The sequence below is a fragment of the Clinocottus analis genome, unplaced genomic scaffold (assembly GCF_023055335.1).
Source record: "Clinocottus analis isolate CAN_PGR_092001 unplaced genomic scaffold, fCliAna1.0.p SCAF_16, whole genome shotgun sequence".
In the NCBI taxonomy this organism is placed as follows: domain Eukaryota; kingdom Metazoa; phylum Chordata; class Actinopteri; order Perciformes; family Cottidae; genus Clinocottus; species Clinocottus analis.
The window spans coordinates 12,606,009-12,616,742 of record NW_027175887.1 but is presented as its reverse complement, the minus strand read 5'-3'; the positions used below and the strand labels follow the sequence as shown (position 1 = coordinate 12,616,742).

At 40.4% G+C, this 10,734-nt stretch overlaps 1 pseudogene; it reads left to right on the top strand.

Annotated features, from left to right (window-relative positions):
• The first annotated feature begins 296 nt into the window (after nucleotides 1–296).
• Nucleotides 297–7,971, top strand: LOC137786482 (adhesion G protein-coupled receptor E1-like; annotated as a pseudogene).
• The last annotated feature ends 2,763 nt before the right edge of the window (nucleotides 7,972–10,734 follow it).

Here is a 10,734-nt window from a genome sequence, read left to right as displayed (position 1 = left end):
AAACCACAAACTATAACATGATCTTAATACTTTTTAGTGCCTGCAGAAAATTGTCTGCGTGTTCCTCTTCCCACTGAGCAGATGGGGAATTTCATAAATGTTCATGTATTGCAGTCTGCCTCTCAGACCCCGGGTCCCTCCTCGCGTCTTAAGCTGTGCTACACTTAAGCTTTTCCATCCCACGTAAACACATTTGCATTCGTTTTTGCATCGGTGCCAAACCTTGTGAAAACAGTTTTTGGATGCTGTGTAAATGACCAAAATGTACGTATACAGAGCTTGAACCGTGGTGATTGATGTGTTGTGGAGTCCGACCTGTCGAGATGAACTGCTGTGCCTTTTCACTGCTCCTGGGTGAGTTAATATATGTTTCGTATAGTTGAAGATGTGTGACGATGAATCCCTAAAATGAATCAAAAACCTAATCACCTAAAATAACTCTGCTGAGGCTGCATAATTATTTGATATACCTGGATTCAGATCTGCCTCCAGAGGGACAAACAATGAATGTACATATGCTTTTTAATTTTTTTTTAAACCAAATGCAGCATATTAGGAAAATAAAATTGACCCACAGTCAGAACTAAACATGAAGAAGCAATGTTCAGTTTTTCTCCGCCACATATCTGAAACAAGGTCCCTGGAAGCTGCAGGTCTGCGGAGACCTTCAGCTCCTTAAAATCCAGAATAAAGACTTTTCGGTTTGCTGCTGCTTTTTATTGAACCAGATTCAAGGACACTACTGCATTATGTTTCTTGAACTGCACTGCAACTTTTATTACATTTGTTAGTTGCTTTTTGACTGTTTTTTTTATTGTATTTTTTTTTTTTTTACGTTTTAATGAATGTTCTTAATTGTTTTTAAATCTCATTTTCTCTATATTATGTTTGGATGCTTTTAATGGTTCTCTGTGAAGCACTTTGAATCGCCTTGGTGTTGAAATGTGCCGTACAAATACACTCGCCTTGCCTTTGCAAAAGAACACTGATTTATTTTGGCAGTATGTTGTTGTAACAAATGCTGTTAGAATTTAGCCTTTTAAATATGTCTTCAATATCATCAGCGGCAGCTCAACACTGTGATCATTTCTATAAATATATAATCTAATCGTGCATGCAAATCTCACACAAATTGTCAGATTATAGAAATGATGTGAAGACTTATTGAGAATTCATAAAATCAATAACTCTCTTCTTCTTTGTGCTTCATAGGTTCCCTCTTTGTCCTCGGCCATTGTGTGTTCCCTCTTGGTTAGAAGGATTTTCACTTGCAAACATCCGATCGCTATTCTGTTGTCATTGGTGATACATTTTCATTATTTTTGACATATGCACTATTTTCTGTTGCACACAGGTTCTTGTAATGGATACACAAACATAAGTGACACATGGCGCAATTACTTATTTACGTCAACTTCCTTTCCTGGCTTTCCAAATGATGATGCACATCTTGTTGCGAAGTGGTGGCGCTTCACGGGGATTGGTGGAGACCGGATTTGGACAAACTGCTTGAATGCTCCTCGAGGCGGATTCACCAGACCCATATATTTTTCCTTTGCTTATCCAACAACTGAATCGAAAACAGCAAAAATGGGCACTGCATATGCACATGGACATGCAGGGTGCGGCACGTACGGTGTTACAATGGCCGTGGTCCTCTGTCCTGGAGGATTCTACATATACAAACCATCAAATCATGCTCGCTACGATTTTGGTTACACAACCTGTAAGGACTTGTGACTCACACACGTCCTTTGCCGTGTTCGAACTTTAGTGTATATGTCATATGTTCATGTCCCACGAAATAATATGCTGCAGTTAAAGAGATACATCTTTAACTATCTTTTCACCAGGAATATTGTTTGTCTGTTTGATTTTGTGCGTGTGTTTTGTCTCTCTTTAGACCATTTTGACTGTAAGCCAGACTCCTGTGGACCCCTTGCTAAGTGTCACGGAACTGGAGGCTGTATTTGTGTTTCTGGGTATGAATTAGTCCCAGAACACAAACCCACACCAGATTCATATGGTTGCATTGGTACGTAAATGTATTTCATCTCCAGTTGGATTCATATTCATCGTAATTCACTTTTTTTCCGCCTTCATTTATTTCATCACTCTATTACGTCTCATTCAATTCTTGTTGTGAACGTGTGCCGCACTTCGCAGCTTAAATTAAACTCCTGTCTGTAACATCTCTTGGCAGACATAGATGAGTGCCAGAGGACTCCAAAAATTTGTAAATCCTACGCCACATGTAACAACACCATTGGATCGTACTACTGTACCTGTCTGGATGGATACCAGGCTACAGATCCAGCATCACCACCTGGGGCATCCAACCCATGCACAGGTTTAGTTTAAAAAATGTCTCACTGTCAATCTTGAGCTGTGACGACATTGTTAGGTTCTCTCTGATATACACACGTTGTTGTTTTTTTCTTCATAGATATTGACGAGTGTCTCGACAATGTCTGTGGCGATAACGGGGATTGTCAAAACAACCTAGGAAGTTATGTGTGTAAATGCCACGAAGGATACCACCTTGTACCCGACGCAACTCCAGTTTGCCAAGGTCTGTTCACAGCACTGTTACACATCACCTTTCCTCATGTCCTCTAAGTTATTCAACAGATGCAGTTGCTCATTATCAACGACAAGAAACAAAATGTCCGACGTCAGATTGCTGCCTCCGTCAAAGCGAACGAGCTGAACGAGCAACAGGAAGTTCAACAAGAGGACCGATGTTTTCTTCTGGTTTTGGATAATTGTGTGCCTGTTTTATGTGTTGTTTTGTAAATAGCGGTCACCCTGTTACTTTATCTTTAGACAGACATTTTGTTCACATTTATATTCTGTTGTATGCAGACGACACAAGTACAACATATTGTAAAGAGAATGTAAAGTAATGTATTGCAAGCTTGACTGCGATGTTCACCTCAACAGCATTTAGTGTCACAATGCATCTCCAGTGGCTCTCATTCAAGAACAAGAAAAACATGGTTCATACTGCCCATTCATTAAAAAAACAGTATTTAAGGATTTGTATTGTTGTTAAACCCCTACATCAGCGCATTTATTTTGGAGTAAAATCACTCTTTTCTATTTCTTTTTTGTGTTTTCACAATGTCCTGCCAACTGTGTTCCTTCCTCAGATATTGATGAGTGTTTCAACTCCACCGTCTGTGGCCCTGAATCAGTTTGCACCAACACACCGGGAGCTTATACCTGTAAATGTCAGCTGGGATACGCACCGACCGAACCGGACCAGGAGCCCAGCGAGACCAACATCTGTATTGGTATTGAGATTGATGTCTTTTCAGAGTGAAGAGGCTTGTCAGCGACTAGGAGCAGATGGAAAAATGCAACTCACTTGCACTTTCTAACAGAAGTGAAGAACCACACACAAAGCTGTCTGGTTTATTGTTTCATTCGTGTGTCATGTATTTGGCAGATGTTGACGAGTGTGACAAACACGCCGCCATCTGCGGTCCTGATGCCAACTGCACAAACTCAATCGGCTCTTACATCTGCACCTGCTTCCCTGGTTTTCGGCTAAACAACCGAGGTTTGATAGCCAGCATTGATAACCCATGCACAGGTGAGTGCACATGTCCACCCGTAGTGTGATTTTGCGTCCATATATTTGACCATTATGTGTTTAAGAGTGTGTTTTCTCTCTCTTTACAGACATAGATGAGTGCAGAGAGACACCTGGTATATGTGGTAAACTAACTGTGTGCACTAACGTACCGGGGACCTTCTTTTGCTCCTGTCCGGATGGATTCTACCCTTCGACTGGAGTCTTTTGGACTGTTGGCATCACATTTTGTCAAAGTGAGCTTATGATACAAGTGCTTACAGTATATACATTCCACAACCATTTCCTGATGTGCTCAATTTTTAAAAAAATGTTCTTCTGCACTGACTCAACAGGTCTTCAGAGCATTTTAGATGAGATAAAACCCCCAGAGGTAAATATCTCCAGCAACGTGTCACTGTCAAGGAAGATCATTGAACTCTAACGACACAAAAGTGTTTGAAGCTTTTGTTAGAATCTTATCCAAACTGTGAATGCTCAATACAATCTGTTACTAGTATTGTGAGTAGGAAGAGGTGCTAATGTTGCGATATTTAATGCCGCACAAATGTTCACATATTTGGCAAAATATATCATGGTTCAAACATTGCGAACTGCACTCAGCGGAGCACGTTAAAGACGAGGTTATGTTTGTGTATTTGCTGCAGGGTCAAACAAAGGAGAGAGCTTTTCTTGGCAACATGGACCAACAACTGAAAGACAATAAGGGCCTTATCTTACCAGAAGCAGTGAGTCGAAACACAATCCTCTCAAGTTCTCTTAAAAATGTATTTCCTTGATAGATCACTTCCTGCAATATTAATCTATGGAGTTATGTTATTAGGGTTAGGGTCTGAAAATCAATGATTATGAATGCAACATTTCTTTTACTCTGCCATTCTACATGGTCGGATGCTCTGGAGTTTGATGCACATTATGTGTGGATGACACTACAACTGCATTCACATAACTCTTTCCCTCTTTGTCTCCTGTGTGCTTCCTCTGCAGACTGTGGCAAACAGCTTCGCAGCATCTATGGTACTTGTTATTCCATAAATGACCCGTGCCGCTGTTACTGTGCGGTTGTTTGATGATGCTTTAATCCTTCTCTGTGTTTGCATCATCAGGCTGGGAATTTTTAAATAATATTCAAATCCTTGCAGGAAGTGTCAGGTGTTGGACCACGTGCCGGGTTAATCAAGGTGAGTAGCGAAGGAGACGGGAACACCGGAAGTGTGATCCTGGGCATCTCGGACCGTTTAGTGTCTACTATAGTGCAGCCTGGCCAAAACCAAACCAAGAAAACTGTGAAGAGTCCAACAGTGGGTAAGACATGCTCATCTTAGTTCACTGTAGACATTTGCGGTATATGTACTGGGTGGATAATCAAAATCTAATGGCGGATCTGTGTGTTAGATTTAAGTCTTGAAACAATTAGGCCTGGAGGCAACAACACAGAGAGCTCGACGCTCTCTGTCAAGGGAAACACCATGCAGATTAACCTGGAAGGTCTGGCCAAAAATAACAACGGTGAGAAAACAGCTCATAATGGTAGCGAATGAGAGGCATTAATGTTATTTATTTCAAATGGGCTAAAAAGACTTGTTGATTCCTTTGACATTTCTAGGTTCTGCAGCAGCTGCCTTCATGACATTAAGTGGGATGGAAAGTCTCCTTAGTCATCACTACTTTAAAACCGAGAACAAGACCGAGATGTACTCGGATGTCATCACTGCAATCTTACCAGCAATGAACAACACCAACCTCACTGAGCCTGTCAACTTTACCATCCAACATAAGAAGGTGCCGCCCGATGTATCTGTCCATCAACCGTCTGAGATAAAAATAATTCTTGCTATCGCTCAGCATATCCTGAACTCTTTCATCAGATAGTACCTGCATCTGGTCTGGTGACCTGTGTGTACTGGGAGGACAAAGAAACAGGAGGCGAAAAGACCAAAACTATGCGTTGGTCGGTCGAGGGCTGTTGGGTTGCGTTCACCAATGAAAACTACACAGTGTGCAGCTGCTCCCATCTATCCACGTTTGCCCTCATCATGCAGATTGGGGAGGTATTATCGATGTGTGTGGGTGTGTGTGTGTGTGTGTGTGTGTGTGTATATGTGTGTGCATTTGCTAATACGAGCTCCTACACACATTGCCACGTTGATCACAGTGTGTGTTTGCATGTGTTGTCGTGTCTTCTCAGCCTCCACCAGAAGATCCTTTCCTCGAGTGGCTCAACCGAATGTGTGTGATCATCGGACTGTTCTTCCTCGCTTTGGCCATCTTCACTTTCCTCCTGTGTAGCTGGAACCCCAAGATCAACAACACAGCCCGTCTCCACCTCTGCCTCAGCCTCTTTTTTTCCCATCTGCTGCTGCTGTGGAATGACGAATATGTTGAACAAGAGGTACACAGCCAGACCCTCATGGGGTCTCTCCCACAAGTATTAAATGTGACCCAACTCAACCATTCGCGGCTGAGGCTATTTCCTGGAGCATGCGTTGGTTTTCAAGATACATCTGTGTGTCCACAGCTGGCCTGCACCGTCATGGCGGGGCTCCTCCACTTCTTAGTCATAGCAAGTTTCGTGTGGATGCTGCTGGAGGCGCTCCAGCTCCACCTGTTGGTCCGGAGACTGTCTAAGGTGCAGATCATCCAGAGAGATGGCCTCCCAAGGCCACTTCTCTACCTGATTGGCTACGGCAGTCCATTTGTGATTGTGGGTATTTCTGCGCTAGTATATTCTGACGGATATGGTGCAACTGAAGCAGAGGCGTGAGTGAGACAAACAGGAAGACATCCAATCATATTCTGCTTTATCTTGGCATCGAGGTTGAAAGGATTGTCTGATTCATTTTGCAGGTGCTGGCTGTCCAGACAGCGCAATTTCAACTGGGCTTTAACGGGCCCTGTGATTGTTATCCTTGGAGTGAGTATATTGCAAAACTGACTGAAGAAGTTAAGCAGAGTATGTCAGGAAGTCTTTACCAGCTGTGGATGAATAACTGTTTTTTCTTGGCAATATGTTGCTCTATATAAGCTCAGCTTCTGTGTCTGTATTTTCTTCCTATTCAAGCTGAATTGGATACTGTTCTGTGCTACTCTATGGAGTCTTAGACCCACACTGGTCAACATGAAAAATGGTGTTTCTCAATCCAAAGACACCAGGTATGGGTGCTTCAGATTATCTTTAGATTAAAATGAGTCTTATGCAGGTACATATACAATTTATAAACATATATGTTGCAGACTGATAGTGTCAACACCATCAAAGTGTTAAAAATACTAAGTAGGCATTCTATGATTATACTCATTTAATTATAACTGTTTGCAGGGTCATTGTGTTCAAGATCCTGGCTCAGTTTGTCATACTGGGCTGTACCTGGATTCTGGGCCTGTACCAGACAAACGTTTTCTTCCAGGTCCTCTTCATCATTCTTAACTCCCAGCAGGGCACCTTCCTCTTCATCGTCCACTGTCTGCTCAACAAGGAGGTAGGTTCTTTACGCATAGATCACTGTTTCTGATTTGTTTGCATTCACAGGGATCTTCTACAGGTGATGACAGCATTTGAAACAGCCATCCTTCTTTTTGATTCCGTTAACATATACTGGACATCTAAAGGAGTTGTTTTTCATCGTATTTACAGGTCAGAGAGGAATACGTGAAATGGCTGACCTGTTCTTTCAATAAGCCCAACGAAAAAGGATCTGTGGTGAGTTTCAATAACAAAGCAACAACACATGATACCAGGAACCACTTTAGTAATAGCACAATGTTTGTTTTCATTTCAGATTTGTTTTTTGGGGTGCTAATAAAAGCCACAAATACACACAATAATAAGCCAAACAGACAAAACAACATCCAGGGTGTGCCTGCATATTCAATTCCATCCAATTTATTTTTCACATCCCAAAATCACAAATTACAAATTTGTCTCAGAGAACCTTACAATCTGTACACCTCAGTAGTCCCAATATTCCCATTTGAATTCCTTTGTGAATCTATGTCGAACCCTCTCCTTGTGTTTCACTGATCTATAGAACGCATTCAGTAGAATATAATAATAACTACACGCTATTTATCATTTTAAGCATGAATAAAGACCTAATTCATCATTTATAAAGCATTGTTCCAACATGAACACTCATTAGTAACTCATTAGTATGCAGTTCTAAATGTTTTATTCTTGATTAATAAGCTTGACTATTATGCGTTTTATGATTGGGTTTTCAGACAATATGCAAGCATTCTTTCATATGCCTTGCTTGAATTATAATTTGTGTAATGTTGCATGCCCCGTATTTGAATGAAACTAAAACAAAGAGGAAAATGTGTTTCTACAGAAAGATGCTCCATCAGTCTCCGAGGACGTGGCTGAAGGCTGAAGAGCAGACAAGCTAATGGTGATAGAATGAACATCACGAAAAAGAGACGTACGACAGCGAGGAGACATGCAAGCCACATCCACTTTGAACCATTAGTCATTATAGTATTATTTTATTCTTGTCATTGTTGTTTTGGTTAGGTATGACAAGTCAAAACATGTATATGTGTGTGTATGTATACCTTGTCTGTTTCTTATTTATTACATCATTTTCTGGTATGCTTGATGTTCACTTGTGGAGGCAACACATTTTTTTTTCTCACAAAACCAGAAATAAATAATGTAATTATGATTGCTATTATTTCCTTGTTCGATGCAGATTTTTTGTGTTTCGTTCCACAGGCCACGTTTCTCGACATCTGGAACCGTACGTGCATAATTATAATATATCGGCCAGTAAAACCTAATGACAGCCACTGGCCTCATTACGTGTTCATGACATGCCAGAGCAACGCATCAGATCCATCCTTTCTGACCGCTTCTGTTTCACCCGTTACCCATGGAACCAACATGAGTTTGCTAAAATCCGAGTAAAGGAAAGTTGCCTGCTGGGTAACTAGTACAAGTGGGTAGCTCCATGTTCAATATGTCATGTCATGATGTCAATATACCACGATCTGGTGGGCCGTTCAAAGGTTTTCAAGACGGAGCATTTTCACAAATGTAAGCTCTGTGTGTCGACCGTGAGTCTGTCCCTACACAACTCTTGCATGACATATGCATAGAACTCTGTGAACTCATCTGTATATATGAAGTGCCTTGACCATTGTGGGTTATTTTGTTTGGAGTCTATAATAAACTGTTGTTGTCTCTGAGTTTCACCAGTTGTTTACTGACATGAACCCACTGTGTTCACACCTCATGTCTTCCCAGACAAGATGGGTTAAAATGACTTGATAAGCCTTTTTTTTAAATACAGGGGTAACACAAAGACAAACATTACCACCTGAATGACAGATACAACACACACAACAACTTGGGACAATTAGTCTATCAGTAAAAATATTCAGGCAATTAACAACAAAAAACAACCTAATGTACTGATGAAATGTATACTTTCTCATGTATGCTGGGTGAAACATACGAGTGTAGCCTATACGAGACAGCAGGAAGCTCAGAAGCTTCGACATTCCAAATATAATGCTGGATTTGTAGTATTTTATCTTATTTTTATATACATTATTTTCACATTTGATGCAATTGGTCATTCATGCTTTAAAGTTATTGCAAGCAACATTGAACTGGTTCTGAAACTTTCTCAACACTGAGACCTCGATAAGACCTCCATAATAAAACAAGACCATCGGTGAGAAAAGCTATTTCTGTCCTTCGGACCTGCCGTCAGGGCCGATTCCCCACAAATGACTTTGAAATGTTTCCTTCAAAACAATTTCAAATCTTTGTAGAAACATTTTAAAAGTTTGGTTGGTATTTAGTTGATTTATTTTAGAGAACTAAGAATGTGACCTGGATGATGAATGATTCAACAAAAACTATGTTGCCATAAATGTCAACATTTCTGGACACAAATTCTTATATTTCGTTCGATCATCTGTTGTTTCCAGGTTAACTTGTCCTCCCTGTAACTAGTTATTCTCCTCGTCTAAAAGATGCTTATTTGAGAGGAAAAAAAGTCCTCATTATTGCAACTGTTGCCACGGCTCATGTGATGGATACACTAACACAACTGGACCATGACGTACCCGGGGGCTTATCATCTATTTCTTACATAAAGATGATGCAGATCTTGTAACCACTGGCACTGTGAAGACCGAGTTGTAGCTGACTGTGTGTCAACCAATCGTGATGTCAGTACTGTCTTTATTTAATTTTGGAGTCTGTGACTCCCAACATCTGGGACTGCTTATGCCATTCAAAGTGTGTCCCTTTGTCCTGGAGGATTCTCCGTGGATAAACCATTGAGTCACACTCTGCAGAATGGGACTTATGAGTAGTTGTTATTCTATTCTTTTCAATGTATTATTAATATAAAGTACACACTTGTAATTCAATTGTATGTAATGAGAACGATGCCTTCACATGTACTTAGGAAATAATATCACAGGAAAGTAATGCATTTATTAGAATATGACTAAAACACATTAGTGTAAGGTAAAAGTTGGCAGTGATGGATGGGGCGGTTCTGACAACCGAGATTACATTTCCAACTTCCAATTATGGAAGTTGGAAATTGTTTGATTTCATTTATTATCCACACGTATTTAAATGAGACCGAGCCTCAACTGACTCTACCGTGTATGTGAGAAGGATGAGCAACAGACAGCTGTAAACATTTCATATTTTGGATTGTTCTGGATATCAATTTCAACAACATTAATACTGATTTATGATTTATTTCCACAGAACAATGCACCTTTGATCCCCGAGGGACAGACGGAGAAATACTGATGTAGTAGAAGGGAACGCTGCAACACAATCCTTTGCATGTAGTTAGAATTCATAAATTCTCATTTAATGAATGCAAAACGTGACATATTTCAACATGAATGTCTACACCTTGAATTCATCTTTGTCACATCTAGTTCTAGCTTGTCATTTTCACTTCACTGACTAAAGACTGAACGTAAAATGTTTCTTAAGTCTCAAGCAGTTAGTGCTAAAGTGCTACTCCTCATCTAATTACTGTCAGCAGGTTTATGTGTGTCCTTAGTTGAACAAAGCCCTAATTCATGTTGTCTTGACTCCATTGATTTGTATTGAATTGCTAACTACATTTTGATTGTAAATGAAGAATTTGTCGAGT